The 23,089-nt window shown below is 34.8% G+C and overlaps 1 pseudogene; it reads left to right on the top strand.

The window, feature by feature from the left end:
- The first annotated feature begins 3,704 nt into the window (after positions 1-3,704).
- On the top strand, positions 3,705-5,345 carry LOC110941984 (annotated as a pseudogene).
- The last annotated feature ends 17,744 nt before the right edge of the window (positions 5,346-23,089 follow it).

Genomic DNA, 23,089 nt, shown 5'->3' with positions numbered 1-23,089 from the left:
ACCAATCATTTACTTTGGTATAAAATACATATTGAAATATATGATATAAGGCTTTGAAACCTAGGATTTAAGAATTAATAAAATTTAAAAAGATTGCTTTAGTGGATCAAGCCAAAGCAAGTTTTGAAACCTAGGTGTACCAATTTCTCACTTCATTTTATCCCTTCTGGTTCGTAACCAGTTGGCCATAAGACTTCATACTTTCATCATTTTATGAATTAACTGATGTTGGGATTATTTAGATTTCTATTAAAATACTTAGCGATAAAATAAATGGTTAAATGAATATGATGGATATTCATGATTAAATCATTTAAATTTTTTTTTAGATTTGGGTTGATTGGATTACGTAAAAATGCTTAACTAAACGTTGAAAGCATTTTTACAAATCTTTAATATTAAGGTATGTCCAGAATAGGTTTTATGCATGGAAATAGTTAATATACGACTATAAGATTAACTACAAGATTAACCAGTCATATTAATTATAGGATTGTGTATTCTAAATTATAAAGAAAAATATTCGAGTCAGCTGGCTGATGTATAATAGTTAAATAATACAATATTAGTAAATGGGTTAAGTTGATAAATTGGATGTTAAACTTACCTTAAGTAGTTTCGAAGTTCTCATACTTTAAGAGGATTATAATAAAGATAAAAGAGATAAGATTGAATTGTGATTAGTTAAACTTAATACCAAAAGAATAATAATAAAGATGAAGGTTCTCATAAAATAACTGCAGTAATAAAATATCAGTGATGTACCCGTGACACAAATAAATTTTATAAAGTAGGTTACGTGAATCTATACAAGATCTATTTAGTTAAATATTTAAAAAAATAAATCTCGAATATAAATGAAGTAAAGTATTAATCTTAACATATTTTGAATATAAAATAGACATACTTTGATAGCATGGGATGAAGTGCGCTACATAAGGTTTGAAAAAAAAATTCACATTTTTAAACAGAGGGCAAAATCGTAAATTAATGTTATATGTTTTAAACTTATACTATATATTAATATTTTATAACTAAGGTTTTCAATTACAGAAAATATTTTATGTATAGTATATATATATATATATATATATATATATATATATATATATCTTGGTAACCCATGAATACAATGTCATGAGTCACATATGCACATATGCTTCTAAATAATGCCTCTCAATCTTAAATGTATATTATAATTGATTCTTATAAAGGAAAAGGTAGGAATATGATAATTGGAGTAGATATATAGATGGTTACTTGAGAAGAAATCCTGGAGGTAATATAAATAGTGAGTCTTGTATAGTTTAACCCATTAGTTAAAAATGAAATTGTTCTTATGAGTCCAGAAAATTTATATTTGGAGTAATTTATTTCCCTGAACTTTTAATTCCAAAATATTATATTTGACAGAAATTTATACACTACTTTTATAAAAGGATAAAATAAAGTCATGGAAATAAGCTTGATGATTGGTACAATTGGATCTATAGTTGTTATTTTATATATGTGTATATATTTCGTAAGTTTAATATTAACTAGAGATTTGAAATTTTATACACATATATGCATATACACAATAGAATCTCTTGATGGTATACACAATATAATAATCAAATATCTTCTGAAGATAAACATAAGAGAAAAATAGTACTGGTAATTCTTATAAAGACATGAATAAGAATAAACCATGAAACCTACTATATTTTAAAATGCCATCTGTCTCAATAAAATATTCCTTGCGACGAAATCTAACAATATATAAGCGTAAATAAAGTTAACTGTAAGCATACTCATCATATTGAATCTAGTCATAATATAAACAGAGACAATAATATTTTGTCAAAACTCTATTTTTAAACAAAAGAAAGCTACAACCATAATAATATCTATGCTTAAATGAAAGAATTAGAATATTGATATTCACTGGTAACAACCAGGGCAGTATTTAGACTTGGATCTAAGAAAAATGCCTTAGTATAAAGCTTTGAGATAAGCCAATTATTTGCATAGATAAAGTGTGATGGTTATTGGTATCCCGTGAGGATGATAACTAGAATAGTGCCGGTATGATAAATAAGCAATAACACTTGGCCACTATTATTTCTTGTTTATTAATACTACTCGGTTCTAGAATATGATCCATTATGAGAATACTAATTTCCTTGTTTCTTGATATAAATCAAAATAAATGATGCGAATCATGATGTGAGAAAATTATGTTTATGGGAAATACAATGATAACTACCTCTCCGGCAAGCCTGGGTATGATGTGGTATACACTCTAGCTTGTCCGGGTAAGATGGGGGTACCTCTCCGGCAAGACCGGGTGAGATGAGGTATATGTTATGTTAATGGAATTCCTTAAATAGTACCATGGCTTGATGTCTAACTTGTTTTTGGAAATATGAATCTGTTAAATACATTGACTTGATGAATGGTGTGTATATTACAGTATGTGAAATATATGATTATATAGATATGTATATCTATGAGGAAATCCAAAGATCACAATGATTGACAAATTAGAGATAAATCACGAACATGTGTGTCAATGATAATTTTAGATTTAGTCAGGAATCTCTCGTATACATCTATAATTCCGATATCGAACACTATTTCGTTTGATCATCCGTCTCGTAACTCGTGTGAAAGATAAACGACAGGAACCCTATAAGTTGGGACGCCATCGAAAGTATAAGAATTCCCCTTACGATTATTAACGCATTAGGAAACCTGTAACTAAACGTTGTGTTAAAATACAAAACATATTTTAATCAAGAATAAGAATCTCGTAGAGAATAGTTCTGGTCAAAGTAAATTGAAATTCAAAACAAAGACTAGAATATACCTTAAAACTAAACTAACTAAAAATATTCATCCATATTACAGGGAATCTCAAGGACGAGATTTAAAACAAGGTGGGGAGGATATAACATTCCCAAAATTTTTATTTATATAAATTATATAAAAACTTATGTTATTAAAAGGATGCATCATGGGTAAGTTGACCAATAAAAATATAAGGTGTTTTGGCAAACGTAGGAACCGTTTAATAATTAAATTATAAAAATACTTTATATTTAAACCTACTCCGTTTTTAATGAAACTTAGACCCAAATGTAGATAAAAATATTCTAGTTCTAGTGGCATATTCATTATTTTATAAAACGTCATATTTTAGAAGTTATACTCGCGAATGTAGCTGAATTAATTATAATAAATAAAATAAATTAAATTAAATTAAAAACCTTTTAAGAAATCATAGTCAGATTTTTGAAGTACTAAAACTTTCAGGAATATTTATAATCTTATCGATTTTGGTATTCTTTTAAATAGTTATAAAGGCTTTTTCCTTACATATAATTTATATATGATTTTCTTGTATACATGATATGATATGAGCTTTTAAGTTGGAATGGTCAAAAGAAAAACAAAAAGGAATGAAATTGAGATTCGAAAGGGCAACCTAGAAAATCATGATCTTTTGATTTTTCCATTAATATTAAAACTAACATGGTTACGTGTGTTTTGAATTAAATTCAGTAGTATGCGTGTCCCATCCTAAAAGTCAAAAAAGGAATCAAATTTCGTGTCCTGCAAGTTCAAATTTTCACCTATAAATAGATAGATGTAGAGCTTTCATTTTTCTCATATCTCTCCTACGTTCTGGCTCTCACTCTGCCTCTTTTTACATCCATTTCTTTACTATATATAAGCATTTCCTATGGATAGAAATGTAATTTCACCCTCAATTTTTAAGACGTCATCTGAAAGGTCACAGCTAATCTCCATGATTTTCATCCTCCGCTCCCAAATCTGCCCCTCCTTTCAATGAGTTCTTCAGTTTCTTATCATAGAGTTGTGTAATCGATGCCCTAATTAATTGTACATTCAATTTCGTATTGAATGCAATTGAAGATGTGGCTTGAATGTTGGGTTTGCAATTTAGGTGTTTATAAGCACTCAAAGAGTCGATTACACAGATGTTCTGCCACACACAATCATCATCACCGGCAGGTCGCCGCCCTGAACCACTACCCTTCCACGTCGCCGTCATCAGGTATGTCTCCGTCTCTTCTTTCACTTTCTACCAATGTTCCGAGACACCTATCGTCCTTGCTCCTGTTACTAATTTGGTATCATAAACACGTTTTATGACAACAATTGGTTCAACTTGTTGCATTGTTCTTGTGGTTGCAAAGAAAGCTCATAGTCTTTATCCAATTGTTAGTGAAGCAAGTATAGTTGCCAAGGTGAACTTCAGATTAATTGTTTCTATATTTTCAGTTTTTTTTTTCAATCTATAAATAAAGTCACATATCCTGTCTCTGAACAAACTCTGTACTAGAGGGTGCCAATTTCGACTATTTTATGGATAAATGAGTCGATTTGGGGTATATTTTTTTCTTTAACGGGTCAAATGGTAAACTTAGAAGATATGGCTAGAATGATAATGGTTGAAACTAAGTCACCCAAAGTGTTTGCAAAATGTATGAAACCTCATAAATGCTTTCAGTAAAATTAATTAGATTATTTCCAATGATATCTAAGAAATTAGTTGTTTATAAAACTCAAAAAATAAAGGATAAGAAGTGTTTCTGGGATGCCCATCCTGACCCGATTATTCGTTAATTCAGGTTACAAGGGACCATGCATTGCAAAACTAGAACTTTGATGAAACTGCTGAAAATATGCATAGAAACTTTGGATCTGGGTATCCCGGAGGTGAGAATTCATCTGTTTCTTTACTTTGAAAAACCTATTAATGTCGACAAGCTTTTTTGTTTATTTGGTCTCATTAGCCTTTATATTAACCTACTTGTCGAACTGTTAACAACAACGAATATCTATGTAGATCCCAGCACTAAAGGTTGGTTAGAACATCATAAGCACTCGGTATTTGGTTTCCCATCATTGGTTCGCTTCAGTTGGGGTACATGTGAATCCTACTTCAAAGGTGGTGTTGAAGTGTTATGGTAAGTCCTCACTGATTTTTTTAATAATGAAGTGACGGGTGGGTTGGTTAACGGGTCAAAGTGGGTTCTGGTTAAGCCAAATGGGTTCATGTGATTGCTACATTCTTGTTTTTACAGGGAAGCAGACGAAGCAGATGATGATGGGTCCTCAAAAAATACGGTGAAACGATAAACAAAGCTGTGTAATTTAGGGTTCACTGGGATGTAGAGGAAAAGTGAAGATATCGAATCAAGTGGTAAAGGTCGATGCAAATTTTTTCAATCACGTAAACTGGAGCAGCTTTCTCATTTTTAACAACAAAGTTGATGCACTGTCCTGTTAAGATTAAGTTTACTTTATTGTGATTTCCTATTATTTGTTCGGCCTTCTATTCTTTCTTTGAGCTTGTTTCTAATGTGCTCTATATGTTGATCAGGTTGGGCATGGCTACCGTATCTTTGTTCACAAGGACTGCCTTTTACATTGGCTCAATCACAGCAAAGTGACAAAACGGTTGGGTAACTCGTCAAAATGGGCTTACGGGTCAGGTTGACCAATATTCTTTTCACTGAGTTTTTAAAATTGTTATAAAAGTGTATGATCCTCAATAATCAGTTATCTTGCAACAACTTTTTTTTGGTTATTATGATCCTAAATAATGAAGAAAAAATAAAATAATATGTTTAACTAAACTATCTAGACTGATTATTGACTTCAAGTCGTGGTTAAAGAATCTAAACACACATCCAAACGCCCTAAACTTATTATTATGTCAATTTACTTTATCTTGTAATTTTTTTTATGGTGGAACAGGACATAAGTAATATGATAAGTTCTTCGATCAATCAAAGTGCTCAAGGGTCCGAGGGTTTACCAAGGGGAGCTCATGGTACTTTTTGAATAATATTTATTTTAATACACTATTTTAGGTGACAGTTATGAAAATTGAGCTCTTTAGAATTTGATCCTGATATGTTTAGTCGGGCCATGGTTTAAATTAGATCCGTTTAGATTAAACTTAGATAGTGATTTGATTTAATATTTTAATCAGCCCATTAATTATCCTTGTTTCATCACTTTTTTATGTTCCATGCAGGCTTCAATTGTGGAGAGGCGGTGAATTTTGCAGCTCGTGATTGGTTCCCTTTTGGTGGGTCTGCTAATGAGCGATATACATTTCTTCAAAAGAAGCCCATTATCCCTTATGAAGAAATTCTCTGCAAAGAAGCTATGCTTCTTTCCTCAAAAAAATCCTAAAAAAGATTATACGTGTGACCCTGATGCAGATTTTAACCGTTTCATCAAGGACCCGTTTGCATCTCTTATACATAAATATGATGATGCAATATCATATTTGAAGTCGTTGGACCGATCACTTAGTATCTTGTCGAATTTGAAAGAATGCGTTAGCTGCAACATTTGCAAACGGGACGGTTATGTGGCACATGTTAATTGTAACTGTAACCAGCCGATTCCGTATCAGAAGCAATCTTTGGTACCTACACTTGTGTGTATCTTTCGGTTTATTTCTAATCTACTTTAATCTATTTATAGTTAAAATATAATGTGTTTAAAATGTGTATATTTCTAATCAGTTTTAATCTATTCATAGTTAATGCATTTCATCAACCGATCCATGAACTGTTAGCGCCTTACAATTGTCGACTCCGCGGCAACGCGCGGGTTTCCCACTAGTTATACCCTAAATAATACAAAGCCCTGTCCCATTTTAAGTGTTTTAACCCCTGGCCACTGATGCCCTGTCCGACTGACGTAGGGCCCCGTAACGTATGTTAAGGCTCTGCCTAAATTCGTTGGGGTTCTGTCTCGTGACGTAGGGATAAAGTGGAATTGGATTACTATACTTAATGTGAGTGCACTATATATTTTATTAAATAACCCAGGAGTTATACCCAAAATATAACAAACACCCCTGATACCCCTACATTTACACCCCATACATGAAAACGGGCCTCAAATACATTAAATAGTATTAAAAATAATTAAAAATCCGATTATTAAGTTTAGGCGGGCCACGACACCCTTTATCGTTAGTTTACGCGGGCGGTATAGAGGTCAACATCGGATTTCGTTGATTTTAAGTTGAGGCGGGCCGCGTGAACCCCACCTCAACCTTACGCGGTCCGCGAGAGTCCCAAAATGTGGCGCAGCCCTGGGCCGCCACCTAGCCAAACACCTGGCGAGTCTATACGGTGACCCAGCCCAGCTACATGTTGACCCGGGGTCAACGCGGGCCGCGTAGGCCCTGTCTGTGTTTTACGCGGGCCGCGTGGGAACCAGTTTCAGCAACTATAAATAGAGGCCATCGGATTTCATTTGGAATTCGCTCACGAACGTTTCTTCTCTCAAATCTGAATATTAGGCAAAATACTCGGGTATTATACCCCCTAATTAGCGAAGCTCTGCCTCGTTGTAAGTATCATAACCCCTGGATATGTATTAGATACTCTGCCCGATTGATCTAGGGTTCCGTAACGGCTGTCGTGGTTCTGCCCGACGTAGTCGTTGGAATGCCGTCTCGGGGAGGGTATTACTAATGTTGAAATGGGTTATTATACTAAAACATGTGCATTGTTTAATTACTAGATTATAACCAGGAAGTCGCAAAAGAAAGCCCTATAATAGCAATGTGAGTAATCCTCTTTTTGTTAAATGTTTTTACAAAACCTCACTTAATTAATTATACATTAAGCAGTTATTGAGTATTTGTAAGAATACAATTATAGTGGGTATGTTGGGGTTTTGTATACAAAATTTGTTACTGGCGTGGTAACATTCCGCAAGTTGAGTATGACAGTACCACTGATGTTAATTGTTAATTCTTGGTAACACATGTAATTGCGAATGCGCCCTCAATACTGCAAATTGGTTTTACTTAAACTTGATTAAACTGGGATTCACTCACCAGTATTTCTTGCTGATAAAATGTTTTAAACACGTGTTTCAGGTAACTTAGTGTGAAGCCAATAAAAGCCAGCTAGAGAGCATTGAAGGCTTGAAAAAGTGGCAATAAAGTTACCTAAAATTAAATAGATGTTTTTATTAAATAAAATAGGATTTATTCCTATGAAAACGTGTGTACTACAAAACTTGGGTTTTCCGCATATAATTTTATTTATAAAATATGGTGGTTTACTATGATAAAATATTTCCTAACTACGGTCCTGATGAAAATTCCGCTGCCAAATTGATAAACACCGATACCACCGAAACTGGCTCGCGGCCGCCCATTCCCGTGTTTGTATAAGGGATCGGGGGTTGTGACATTTATTTTCCACAATGTGGGCCAAAAAGGCAAAGTACTCTTTATGTAAGTACTTGTTCACTTGAATGCACGACATGAGTTTAAGTCCCTTGGAGGGTGTCTCACCATGGACTTTCAAAGTGTCACCGGACGGAAGTGGAATGCGAACGCACTTTTCCCCACAATTGATTTCGGCACAGACCTTGGTAAACCAATCCATTCCTACTATGATATCAAAACTACCTAATTGCATGGGTATGACTTCGATCGGAAATTCGTGTTCGTTGAGATTAAGGACACAATCATGGAGAATGGAATCAACGGTGATGGATTTTCCATTGGTGACTTCGCCGGAAAAAGGTTTTGGCAATTTAGAGCATGTACATTTAAAAATTGGTTCAGATTCCTTGGATACAAACTTTTATCTGCACCAGTATCAAATAACATGGAGGCATAAACTCCATTTACAGGAAACGTGCGTTGTAGGATCGTGAAACAACCTAACGAGTCAATCAGAAGAGTGCTCAGACTGAATCAGAGGCGGAATTCATTGATTCAGTCTTTGTTTAGCTTGATTTCACTATTAACTACTGATTGTATTGATATAAACACGAATACAAGCAGTCTTCACACCGGCAGCACCTCGGTATGGAATTCGTACAACCCTTCTACTGATTTCGCTCATTACTCCTATATATAGTGATGAGATTTCGCTCCAAGGGACACAGGGCCACAAGAGAGAAATCAGAACTTGACACATAAGCAAAATCACCTACTATTTGACCTTATGAGTGAAATCATCACCTAAGACACATACATTCTCCCATTTTCTCGTAAAGCGTGCCCTAATCTATACAATGCAATCTAAGACTTGATCCAAGACGAAGTCGACAGATGTAGTGCACCAACAAACTCCCCCTCAGATGTTGACGAGTCGTTCATCGAGTCTTTGACAATGTCATGTCTTCATGTAACGCCCTGCGTTTTCAAACTTCCTACATTTAGAAACCTTACGTGAAATTCTAAATTTGGAAATCTTGTGTTCTTATAACCATTCTTTCATTGTAATCGTTGTAAAATACGGAACTTGCTTCGTAAATAAAACTTGTACATTACACTTTTTACCTAGTTAAATCATGTTTTATTTCATATTTCACCTTGTTACAAGTTAGGGGAAACATTGTTGCACATTATTACACAACTTAACTAACAAAATTACTCATTATAATGTTTTAAAAAAATAAAAAAATAAAGAAATATGGCAGCCCCAATTCAGCAAAATTCAGCCCATATAGTTGGGTTTTGTGGGCTAGTTTCAAGGTGTAACCCCTTCTAAACACTTCCAAAGCCCAACCCATTGAAACCCTAATCCTTCCCCCTATAAATACCACTTATAACCAGCCTCCCTACCACTTTTGCAACCCTAAAAACTCACAAAACATCCACCAAACCGTAGCTGAAAGCAAGGGTTCGAGTAGATTGACACCCCTTCACGAAAATGAGCATAACTCACTCAATTCTTATCCGATTCACTCGATTCTTTTTCCTACTTGCTTGTATAATCATGGGGTTCGATTCCTAGACTTCTCCTTGGAGAAATCAGACCTGGAAATGCCCCGAAATAGTCCATAAACTTTCTGTTTGTTTTTATGTTCATCAAAAACTTGTTTAAACCTATGCAACTTGTGTCCAACACATCTCATACCTATGTCCTAATGCTTACAACTTATCCCATGGTTGGTTAAGCTTAAAAACAAGGTTGAGACATTTAAAATCAGAGGATTAAACCTCATAAACTTGGTGTTTTGTTTAGGGTTTTTAACCCACAAGTCATGTCAAACTTTGTCTTTGATACATGAGTGATTATGGAACAACTTGGGTTGTCCAAACATACAATCCTCACATGATTTGATGATTTCTCTTAGTTAGTGTGTATATTTCTTATTCTTTATTGTATGTTCATGACCCTCCTTGGTTGTTTTTTTTACATCAAGTGTAGTGGTGAACACATAGAGGTGCCTAAATGGAAGACTTGATCTTCCTACCTCCTACATGACTTCTATGACATTTAGAGGTACCAAAATGAAGATTTTAATCTTCTACCTCATGCTTGAACTATTGGACATATATTATATAACCTAAATATATTATTCGAATAATCGAATCTTTGATGATGAACTAGTGTTCATATGTCGGGGTACTAGATTACATCATCCCAGACTATGATAACTTGTCACGATTCTAATGGAACCTTGTTCCATGAAAACATCTAAACTCCTTCGAGTTTCCTAGTGTCAAGAACAAGCATCATATGTACTAAATGATTATTTTCCATGTTATTCTCATATCTTATTTTTATGTTGTTTTAAACACCGAATCTCGACTCTAAACATACTTGAACTTTAACCCTTATACATTCGGACTCTAAATCTCTACTCGTCAACAATTGGATAATCGGAAAACGTATGCAAACTTTGTGAGTATACTCGTATTTCCCCTTTTTACTTTTACCACTTTTGGGGTGTAACATGTTTACTTATTGAAAACTTACACATGAACACTTTGTTAAACACATGAACGTTCCTATAACATGCTTGTATACGTGATGGCTTGATACTTTAAACTTGGGTTATTCTTATGTGTTGAACTTATCATTAACTTCGTACGAGCCAAACCTTGACATATGTAGCGCTATAGGATTAACGACCCGCCCGTAAACTTGAGGTTATGTCTTGAGCATATTGCGTTTTCTTGGTTTGATATGTTAGACACATGCCATATTTAATGTTATCTTGAATCATATGCTTGCCATGAGGAATTGTTCACACCTTTTATCTTATGCTATGTACGTACCAAACTTGTATACTCGCCTTTGCTTTTGCATTGAATTGTATTTTTAAACATGTTACAGGTTGATGATGATGAAATGAAAACGGATAGCAAAGATGCCTAGATACTCACTTAGACGTTTAGGTTTAAAGTGTTGTATCAATTTTGTTTATGTTATGTTGAACAATGTTGTTATTTGCTTTTCTTGTAATGTTTTGACAATTTATTTTGGAAATGAAATTTGGATTATTAAATTATTGTCACAAATAGCATTATGATGTCTCGAGCAATCTTCACACTTCGTCTCATCCCGATGTTTCCGCCATTGGTTGGGGTGTGACAGATTGGTATCAGAGCCATAACTATAGGGAATTAGGAAAAGTAGGAATGCTTTAGCCTAGTCTATAGTTTTAGAGCCTTATTCTTATGTTTTACTTGAAACTACTTGCATGCTACCTTATTTGCTCTTATTTATTCTCTTTTGATCTTTTAAGCATATATGTCGCTTATGTGTTAACACTTGACATGCTATACTTGCTTTATTATGTGCTAATACATGTTTTATTGTCCCACTCATTATGTGCTATTCTTAATATGCTTCATTGTGAGTTTATATTTGTTGTTTATTCCTTTAATATACTCTTTCCCTCATGCATTTTACTCGACTATTCTAAATCCGTAAACACTCGAGACGAATTCACCAAAATAGGCGTGAAACCCACAATTTGGTGAACGACTCTCAATCTACATATTCTTTTTTTACACGAGATATCGCCATTAAGCTAGGAGTGAAATCCACATCTTAATGGTAAAACTCAAATTTCAAATTCTAGTGGACCCTCGTCAACATGTCGAAATTAAATTTTGACCCGACGAGTACCAACCACACTTAGGATACGAAATCGTCAAGTTAGGGGTGAAACCCGCACCTTGTCGACTAGTTCCACTCCTTGGTATTTTTTTTTATAAATCCCGCCAAGTCTCGAAACTTCGATTGATTTGGGACATGTAGTAACCGGAAGGGTAAATACCGTTAACCGACTTGTCGGCGAGAGTATTTTACCTATTAGGCCAAAGCATGCTTCTCAAATTCAAAAGACTTTTCGACCACTTTGGTTAGTCAAAGTTCCATTTGGAACACTCCAAACTTTGGTCAAACATGTGTTTCTATTGTTCATTTTATACGATGCAATCTTTCAACCTCGAGTTTACCTTTGATTTCTCTTTTCACACGCACAACATATCGAACCTTTTCGATACATTTATATATGCATGATTTTCATATAATTTAAATTCATATTCCTTGTAACAACTAGTGGAGAGGTATCATCGAGATTGGAGTGACTTCCTTACCTTGACGATTGACTCCACCCCTCTTCCCTTAAAACGACCTCACCAACGAGTTAGGGGTGATTCCCTTACCTAGGTGATCGTTACCAAAACATCTCTTCAAAAATATCTTATTATGCAAACTCGATCATATTTTATACCCAAATTGTTTATGATTATTCAAAATACCCACTCATACCGATTTCAAAATGCATTGTTTTATCAAACGTACTTCTTATTCTACAATCTATTTTCACTCAACTCATATACGCGAAATTCATAATCATGTCTTAAAACGTTTTATTGCTCGAACTTCAAAACCTTACGAAATGCTACCTATCAATTTAATCGGCTCAATGAAACTCTTGCCCATGAACTTCATATTCGACTTAATCACTAAAACATGCTCACCTTCTACTTTTAATCAAAATCCAACCAACCTTTCTCAAATACTTATAAGATCTTATAGAAGTTATATGATTGTTTTACCAAATACCCTTTTCAACATCAACAAATCATTTGTTAATTTTTTTAATCACTAAGTCCTTTTGCTAAATTTCTCTTCTAAGGATCCTAGTTTTCACAAGAACCTCCTAAATTCATAATTTCTTCTTTGATGAAACGAACTTACTTTTTAACGAAAACCTTTTTCCTACACCAATTTACAAAACATGTGCGCAAGAAGACTTCATAGGGACCGACCATTTTTTTTCGGATTACGTAAACCCTTTTAAACAAAATTAGCATTTCTATTTGTTACAAAATACGTTTTGCATAACCAACGAGTACTTTATGTTCCTTTACATATACAAACTATATTCTACCTTTCAAACCAGGCTCAATCTAATTTTGATTCGATAAACTCAACGTTTTGTTGGAACAACTATACATGCACATCGTCATACACGTTTTAGTCGATATCTCGCGATAACACCATTTATATCGTTCGTATCTACATACTTAGCCTTTCTAATCCGCAATGCCTCAACGTACACTATATACGCAATATTTATTTTTTTATAACTACACCTATGTTCATACGTTTTATGCTTGTACTTATACGCATACTACTTATACGTTTTACGCTTCTGCTTATACACATACTACTTACACGTTTTATGTTTATGCTCATACATACATGCGTATTCATACTTAAACTTATGCTCATACTTTCATCCTTACTCATGGTTCATACATTCGTACCTATACGCGAGCGTAACCTGAGGGATTCGCTTGCGTGGGTCCCACACATACTTAAACATGGACTTGCTTATATACTATATTCTTGTACGTACACATTCTAAACTTTTTATGTATACCCTGATTCATACACAACTAGTACAAGCTATGCGGACCATGCGACGATCAAAATAATCACGGGTGCACACGGGATTATAGTGATAGGCGTATGAGAACCATAGAGTGTGCTACTGCGTATGGTAATACACGAAACGTAACATGACACCGAAGACAAAACGGACGTAACGTGGTCAAAACATGGTGGATACGCCGCTGGTACTTCCTATATATAAGGGTTTTCACCATGTTACCAAACTTTCGTAAAACGTGCCATGAGAAATTCAGTGTGTTGCAGACCTTTTGGACCTAATACAACTTCACGCAACTCACAAACGCATTATATCCGATTATTCATGACGAGACTTCATCCTTAACACACTACGTTCATCTATCCAACACTTATGCTATTCACATACTTGTACTCTTTAAGAGCCATTCGTTCATTCTATACTCGTATTATTTTATACAAAACTCGTTCGCAATCCAGCTTGTTTAAACATTTGAGTCCTAACTTACCTCATTACCTATAAAATAGCCTCCCTATTCTTGATTCTTGTGTAACTATACTTAGTATCTCTCTATTGCTTTATTTAAAGTAACAAACCTTTTCGTTCCTCTCAATAAACAGGTTTTACGAAAGTATGATTTTTTATACTATCCTTAAAAACTTCCCCTTGCAAATCTACCTTGATGTTCTCCAAAATTTGGTACTTTTCAAAACTTTCAAACTTCCCAAGTTTCAATTCTTAATGATCACCTTTATGCCAAAAACTCTTTCAAGCCTTCCTCTTAAATAAATTTCGGGACGAAATTTCCTAAAGGAGGGGAGACTGTAACGCCCTGCGTTTTCAAACTTCCTACATTTAGAAACCTTACGTGAAATTCTAAATTTGGAAATCTTGTGTTCTTATAACCATTCTTTCATTGTAATCGTTGTAAAATACGGAACTTGCTTCGTAAATAAAACTTGTACATTACACTTTTTACCTAGTTAAATCATGTTTTATTTCATATTTCACCTTGTTACAAGTTAGGGGAAACATTGTTGCACATTATTACACAACTTAACTAACAAAATTACTCATTATAATGTTTTAAAAAAATAAAAAAATAAAGAAATATGGCAGCCCCAATTCAGCAAAATTCAGCCCATATAGTTGGGTTTTGTGGGCTAGTTTCAAGGTGTAACCCCTTCTAAACACTTCCAAAGCCCAACCCATTGAAACCCTAATCCTTCCCCCTATAAATACCACTTATAACCAGCCTCCCTACCACTTTTGCAACCCTAAAAACTCACAAAACATCCACCAAACCGTAGCTGAAAGCAAGGGTTCGAGTAGATTGACACCCCTTCACGAAAATGAGCATAACTCACTCAATTCTTATCCGATTCACTCGATTCTTTTTCCTACTTGCTTGTATAATCATGGGGTTCGATTCCTAGACTTCTCCTTGGAGAAATCAGACCTGGAAATGCCCCGAAATAGTCCATAAACTTTCTGTTTGTTTTTATGTTCATCAAAAACTTGTTTAAACCTATGCAACTTGTGTCCAACACATCTCATACCTATGTCCTAATGCTTACAACTTATCCCATGGTTGGTTAAGCTTAAAAACAAGGTTGAGACATTTAAAATCAGAGGATTAAACCTCATAAACTTGGTGTTTTGTTTAGGGTTTTTAACCCACAAGTCATGTCAAACTTTGTCTTTGATACATGAGTGATTATGGAACAACTTGGGTTGTCCAAACATACAATCCTCACATGATTTGATGATTTCTCTTAGTTAGTGTGTATATTTCTTATTCTTTATTGTATGTTCATGACCCTCCTTGGTTGTTTTTTTTACATCAAGTGTAGTGGTGAACACATAGAGGTGCCTAAATGGAAGACTTGATCTTCCTACCTCCTACATGACTTCTATGACATTTAGAGGTACCAAAATGAAGATTTTAATCTTCTACCTCATGCTTGAACTATTGGACATATATTATATAACCTAAATATATTATTCGAATAATCGAATCTTTGATGATGAACTAGTGTTCATATGTCGGGGTACTAGATTACATCATCCTAGACTATGATAACTTGTCACGATTCTAATGGAACCTTGTTCCATGAAAACATCTAAACTCCTTCGAGTTTCCTAGTGTCAAGAACAAGCATCATATGTACTAAATGATTATTTTCCATGTTATTCTCATATCTTATTTTTATGTTGTTTTAAACACCGAATCTCGACTCTAAACATACTTGAACTTTAACCCTTATACATTCGGACTCTAAATCTCTACTCGTCAACAATTGGATAATCGGAAAACGTATGCAAACTTTGTGAGTATACTCGTATTTCCCCTTTTTACTTTTACCACTTTTGGGGTGTAACATGTTTACTTATTGAAAACTTACACATGAACACTTTGTTAAACACATGAACGTTCCTATAACATGCTTGTATACGTGATGGCTTGATACTTTAAACTTGGGTTATTCTTATGTGTTGAACTTATCATTAACTTCGTACGAGCCAAACCTTGACATATGTAGCGCTATAGGATTAACGACCCGCCCGTAAACTTGAGGTTATGTCTTGAGCATATTGCGTTTTCTTGGTTTGATATGTTAGACACATGCCATATTTAATGTTATCTTGAATCATATGCTTGCCATGAGGAATTGTTCACACCTTTTATCTTATGATATGTACGTACCAAACTTGTATACTCGCCTTTGCTTTTGCATTGAATTGTATTTTTAAACATGTTACAGGTTGATGATGATGAAATGAAAACGGATAGCAAAGATGCCTAGATACTCACTTAGACGTTTAGGTTTAAAGTGTTGTATCAATTTTGTTTATGTTATGTTGAACAATGTTGTTATTTGCTTTTCTTGTAATGTTTTGACAATTTATTTTGGAAATGAAATTTGGATTATTAAATTATTGTCACAAATAGCATTATGATGTCTCGAGCAATCTTCACACTTCGTCTCATCCCGATGTTTCCGCCATTGGTTGGGGTGTGACACTTCACTTCTTCAGTCTTGATCAGTCTCTGGGCTTCTCTCTCTCTATCTAAGACTCGAACGAAGATGTAGTCGACAGATAACTGCACCAACAGACTCCCCCTTGAATGTTGACGGAATCTTCAATGAGAGTCTTCAACATGTCAACTCTTCAATCTTAATTCTGCATAGATGATGTTCCAGGATCTCTCTTTGTCTCTAATTTCATCAGACTCTTCCTCTCATCATGCTAGGATCGCTGTCTGGAATTTGTTCGTCAGACTCTCCCTATCATCATGCTGAGTATGCTGTCTGAAATTAGATTTTGCCTTTAAACCGAATCCTGGCTTTATCACTATTCAGCTCAAACACCTACACAACTCAAACACTCTATTACAACAAACCATGTTGTGATTCAATTTAATGAATCAACTAAACATTCGAGAATTTTCACATTTAAAACTTATCAAACTTTCAAACATTTCAAAATCTGATTCAACTTAATGAATCATCTAAAACATGTTCAAATCAATAGACTCCCCCTTGAATGTTGACGGAATCTTCAGTGAGAGTCTTCAACATGACAGTTCTTCAATCTTGATCGGTCTTCTTCAGAAACTCTTTCTGGAATCATATACCCGGATCTTTCTCTGGTTCTAACTCTCGTCAAACTCCCCCTATCATCGAGCTGGGATCGCTGTCTGGAATTTTGTTATCACCTTTGAAATCAAATCCTGGCATTTTCTCTGAATAAGCTCTCCACATGTTTGATGCATTTCCTGGCTTTTCGTAGCGATATGATCAAAAACCTACACATCTCAAACATACTATTATAACAAACAAAATTGTGACTCAACTTAATGAATCAACTAAACTTTTTGAGAATTTTCACATTTAAAACTTTTAAAAAATTTGAAATATTTCAAATTCTGATTCAAATTAATGAATCATCTTAAACATTTCAAACCAATTAACCAAACCATTTGTTCATCATGTTTAACCTTCGGGATTTGAATGTCAGCTTTTCAACATCAGTTGTCGAAAATCTTTTCGGATTTTTCAAAATATGAAACATAAATGCAATAACAGAAATTAAATGCAGAAATGAAATATGTACAAACATATTTTTGTGAGTTTACGAAAGAGGATCATTATCAGTTTTTAGACACATCACAAGCACCGTTAAGCTTTTAATCGTTTTAAGATCTAAACGATTCACGTTGATTGACGATATAGTTGTCCTTTTAAGCTCGATCTAAAAACTTTTGAAATGCTTACCGATACGTTAAGGTATATTAATTTTGCACTAAATTCTTATGGACCCCACGATCTCAGCATATCCCCTCATCATGCAATACACTGACTCAAGTAATGCCTTTAAACTTTGATCAACTGTGATTTGTGCGAAAACAACGCAGAATATTTAAACATTAACAATCAGGTCGATACTTCCGTGTACGTAGAGAAAGTCCAATGTTTAAACAAAATAAGAAAATAAAAATAAGTTGAAGTTGTTTAGGCTTTAACCACCAGGTCGATACTTCCGTATACACAGAGAAGGCCCAAAGCTTAAACGAAACACCAAATAAAATAAAGCAGAACGTTTAGGCAATAACATCCAGGTCGATACTCACGTATACGCAGAGGATGTCCAATGCTTAAACAAAATAAAGAAATAAAACAAGTTTAAATCTTTGCAAAAGAAATACACAATCACAGTGTCATTTTCAGCAAAGTTGTGAAAGCTCACAGACTTAACCAATTTTTATGCTTTTTGGCATTCAGCGATTACTGAGTAGGCACACAATCAAGAAGGACAAAACTAAGTACTATGCTTTCAACTGTGTTTCCCACTAGAACTAGACTTTTTCATTTAGGTTTGTATCGTTATCGCAAATCTACTAGTCTAGCTGAGCCTATCGTCACATCTTTAGTGAGACCGTTTATCACTTTTTAGACTTTACATTTCTCTAGCATGCTGTGATAGTCCACTGATTTTCTATCATTTCCTCTTGTTTCAGCAAAACTCATTTTTAAATTTTTCAATGTTTTTGTCATTTTCAAATTTTCTAATTTTTTAAAATTTTTCTCCCCCTAAAATCAAAATATGTTTCAATTTTGATTTTCTGGGAAAATTTGAAACAAACTGTACAAACTTGACAACATGATGAGAATCACTTCAATTCTCCATCCACCTGGCGTAAAAAATCAGAACTCCCCCTGACAACAAACTATTTTCCTATTATGATTTCAAAACACTTAAGTTTGTTTTAATCAAAATGGTTTTTCCGTAAAAATTAGTTTATTTACCAAACATTTGTAGGTTCGGGGTCACTTCATCACATTGTTTTCTTCATATTCATGACAGATTTTACAATTTCAGTTTTAGATATCAAACATCACTTGTAGAAAATCAAGTACGACTTAATGTCCCTGATTTACCACTTGTAGGTCGAAATATCACAGTTACCAACCTGTGAATTTCTCAAGAAAGATGCCGATTCCTACTCCCCAATTACCAACCTGGGAGTTCCGGCAAGTCAGGTTTTTCTATTTAAACAGATTCACCCAAGCCTGACGATCCTTGGGTGATTTTGAATTCTTGTTCAATAATGGTGGAAAATTTACATCATCCATTCTTAAACCTGAATTCTCCTTTTTTACCTCAACACCAGGCTCCTCTGGTTTTGACGAACCAGGATCATTGCCTGAAGGTGGCTTGTCTAACTTTAACACGTCAAATTCATCGCCTGAAGGTGGCTTGTCTGACTTTGACATATCAGATTCATCGCCGACCATTTTCTTCTTCTTCTTTTCTTCTTTCGTCCTCAGATTTGTATCCAATGAATTCGTCTTGCTTGACTTTGCAATCAAGGGAGTCGATTCATCAGAACTCTTATTTTTACCAACAGATGAACCCGAGGACAAAATCTTCTCTAGATACTCTCTAGCCTTCTTCCTCTTCTTTCTCAGTCTGTCTTTTTGCCCTTGAGAAAGCTTCACTTTCGTTTCTTGAACTTTAGGTTCTTGAACCTTTTGTTCTTTGGGCTTGACGTTGACTGGAATCTTTGCCAATTTTTGAGAATTAGCCCTCAATCTTTCATTTGATCTCCTTGGGCAATCTCTGGAAATGTGACCTCTGATGTTACAGTTAAAGCATCTCCTCGTCTCATAACTCCAACCTTGGTAGTTAACAGCAATGTGTCCTTGATAACCACATTGGTAACACACTCTGTTATCATACCAATCACCATTTTTACACCAGATGCTCAAATCATAGCATTGTTTGGCTTGGTGATATTCCTTCCTCATGTTTGCTGGATTTGACTTTTGAGCACTGTGGTCCGACCTGCACCACTTATTACCAACAATTTTTTAGTTTTTATTTTCTGCTTTTTGTAATTTTTGTTTGCGATTGGATGATTGATCTGATGAGCTTTTATTATCTTTTTGAACATTTTTCTCATTTTTAATTTTTTGTTTCTGTTCCACTTTCTTCTTCAAAGGTTTTTGCTTAGAGCATTCTCCCTTTTCAGTCGATTGTAGAACAGTTTTCTGAAATTTTTCTTTTAATTTCAAAAACAATTTTTGTTTTTCAATTTTTTCTTTTTCATCATCAGATTTGTCATCACAATCTTCGACTTTGACATTGTCAAAGTTTGTGAGATCGTCACTTAATGGAACAGAATTGATCGGTTTTGGACATGGAATATTCAAAATATCTGATGAAGTCACAAAACCTTTCAATTTCTTTTCAAGTACAACAATCTTGTTTCTTGAATTCTCAGCTTCGTTTTCAAGCTGAGATATTCTTTCAAGATGAGACTTGATTGATTTTTCATTCTCATTCTTCATGTTTTCAAGAACAGATTTTTCATTTTCCAAAACTTTTATCTGTTCTTGAAATTTTGTTTCATTTGCTTTCAAGTTCTTGTTCTCAAGCCTTATCCAGAAATCTTCATTTTCTGAGGATTTCTTTTTGCTTTCAAAGTCTTTTTCTTTCTCTTTCAAAACCTTGTTTTCAGATGTCAAACTGTTCAAATTACTTAACAGTTTAACATTTTCATCTTTCAGCTTTTCACAATCTCCCTGCAAAACAAAAATCTGTTTATCATCAGATTGCTTTTCATCCTTCAACTTTTTGATTTCCAAGGCCAAACTTTCCGCTTCCTTCAAGAGTTTGCCATTGTAATCTTCATGTTTTTCACAGCTTAAACAATTTCCAGAGATCTGTTTATCATCAGCTTTTGTTTCAATTTTCAGAACTGAAATTTCTTCAGTCTGTTCATCTCCCACTTGAACACCTTTATTCCTGCTTCTTTTTAGAATTGATTTTCCACTTTGGCTTTTCTTTTTCTCATCATTGATCATCATCTGTTCTTCAATCTTTTCAATGAGTGGACAAATTGTCAATCGAGAAAATTCTCCAGAAATCTTCAAGTTCAAGATATAATTTCCCCATTCTTCTTGAGATAAAGCACTGACAAATTTCTCAACCCATTCTCCTGGACTTTTGGTTATACCCATTTTGGACATTGAACGAACAAGATGGCTATATCTTTCAATGATATTCTTTGTACTCTCTCCTGGACAACCTGAAAACGAATCAAATTATTTCTTTAATACAGTTATCCTGTCAATTGTTTCACTAGTCATATTAAAGAAATTGATATCCATGATTTGTCAACACGTTGTTCAAAAACAAACACTTTTGGAGCAAAATTAATCTGATTGCAGCTTCAAGCGAAATCACTGAATATGTCACCCAGGAGCGAAATCAAAGGTTCTGGATGGACTTTGGAGCGAAATTAAGGTTCTTGGGTGGACATTGGAGTGAAATTAGGGTTTGTGTACTAAGAGCGAAATCCCAGAAATCCTTAAATTGCACACAAAAGCGAAATCTCTGATATTGTTCACTGGAGCGAAATAAGATCAGTTCTCTGGAGCGAAATCGCAGATTATGTGACACTGGAGCGAAATAGCAGATTATGTGACACTGGAGCGAAATAGCAGATTATGTGACACTGGAGCGAAATAGCACTTGTCCTTGGAGCGAAATTAGGTAGTTATGAGCGAAACCTCAAAGTAAATGGGTCACAAGAACGAAATCTGATGTACTCAGAAGCGAAATGCCTCAACTTTTGTGACACAAGAGCGAAATCAGATTTGTACTATAAGCGAAATCACCAGGTGTCCATAAAAGCGAAATTAACTCGGGGCCTAATTTTGTCCATTTTTAGTCCAAATTTTAGTGTCAAACTTTCCAGGGTTTGTTAATGTCCAATAACACACAATCTGTGAAATTTTGAGCAAATTTTGACTGGTAAATCTCTCTGAAATGATGAAAGAAGGTGTAGATATCAGAATTTTCCAGCGAAAACGAGCTAAACGGTAAGAACTCTTCCTCATGAGCTCTGATACCGCTTGTAGGACCACGAGACGACCTGACGAGTCAATCAGAAGAGTGCTCAGACCGAATCAGAGGCGGAATTCATTGATTCAGTCTTTGTTTAGCTTGATTTCACTATTAACTACTGATTGTATTGATAATATCACGAATACAAGCAGTCTTCACACCGGCAGCACCTCGATATGGAATTGGTACAACACTTCTACCTGATTTCATTCATTACACCTATATATAGTGCTGTGATTTCGCTCCAAGAGACACCTGTCCATAAGAGCGAAATCCCAACTTGACACATAAGCGAAATCACCTTCTTAATACCCTATGAGCGAATTCAGGGTCTAATACACATACATTCTCCTGTTTTCTCGTAAAACATGCCCTAATCTATACAATTCAATGTAAGACTCGATACAAGACGAAGTCGACAGATGTAGTGCACCAACAGACTCCCCCTCAGATGTTGACGAGTCATCCATTGAGTCTTCACAAACTTCAGTCTTGATCAGTCTCTGGGCTTTTCTCTCTCTATCTTCATTATCTAAGACTCGAACGAAGATGTAGTCGACAGACAACTGCACCAACATGCGTTCACGATGTTGTTGTCGTTATATGTTTTGTTGGTGTTGATGACGAATGCACGACCACAAGGAGCTTGAGCTTGGACGTTGCGTTGGGGGCATTAAGGGCTAATGTGGTTAAGATCACCATATTTGTAGCAAACACGACTGTTGTTCGCTGGTACTCGTTGGTTTTTGGTTTTGGTGTTGGTGTTGGGGTTGGGGTTGTGTTTAGTTACCTTGTGGTGTAAGACCACTTCGGCAAGCGATGTTAAAATGCCCAAACCAATTGCAAGTTGAGCAATAACGGCACCCGGTTGTGGTTGGGTGGTGGTATTGGCACTTGTTACACTTGGGAAAAGTCCTAGTGCAAGCCTTCTTGTTAGGTTTAGGTTTGTTGGGGATTTGTTGGAGTTGGGTTTATAGGGTTA

Source organism: Helianthus annuus, chromosome 15 (genome assembly GCF_002127325.2).
Source record: "Helianthus annuus cultivar XRQ/B chromosome 15, HanXRQr2.0-SUNRISE, whole genome shotgun sequence".
In the NCBI taxonomy this organism is placed as follows: domain Eukaryota; kingdom Viridiplantae; phylum Streptophyta; class Magnoliopsida; order Asterales; family Asteraceae; genus Helianthus; species Helianthus annuus.
This window is presented reverse-complemented; position numbering and strand designations above follow the sequence as displayed.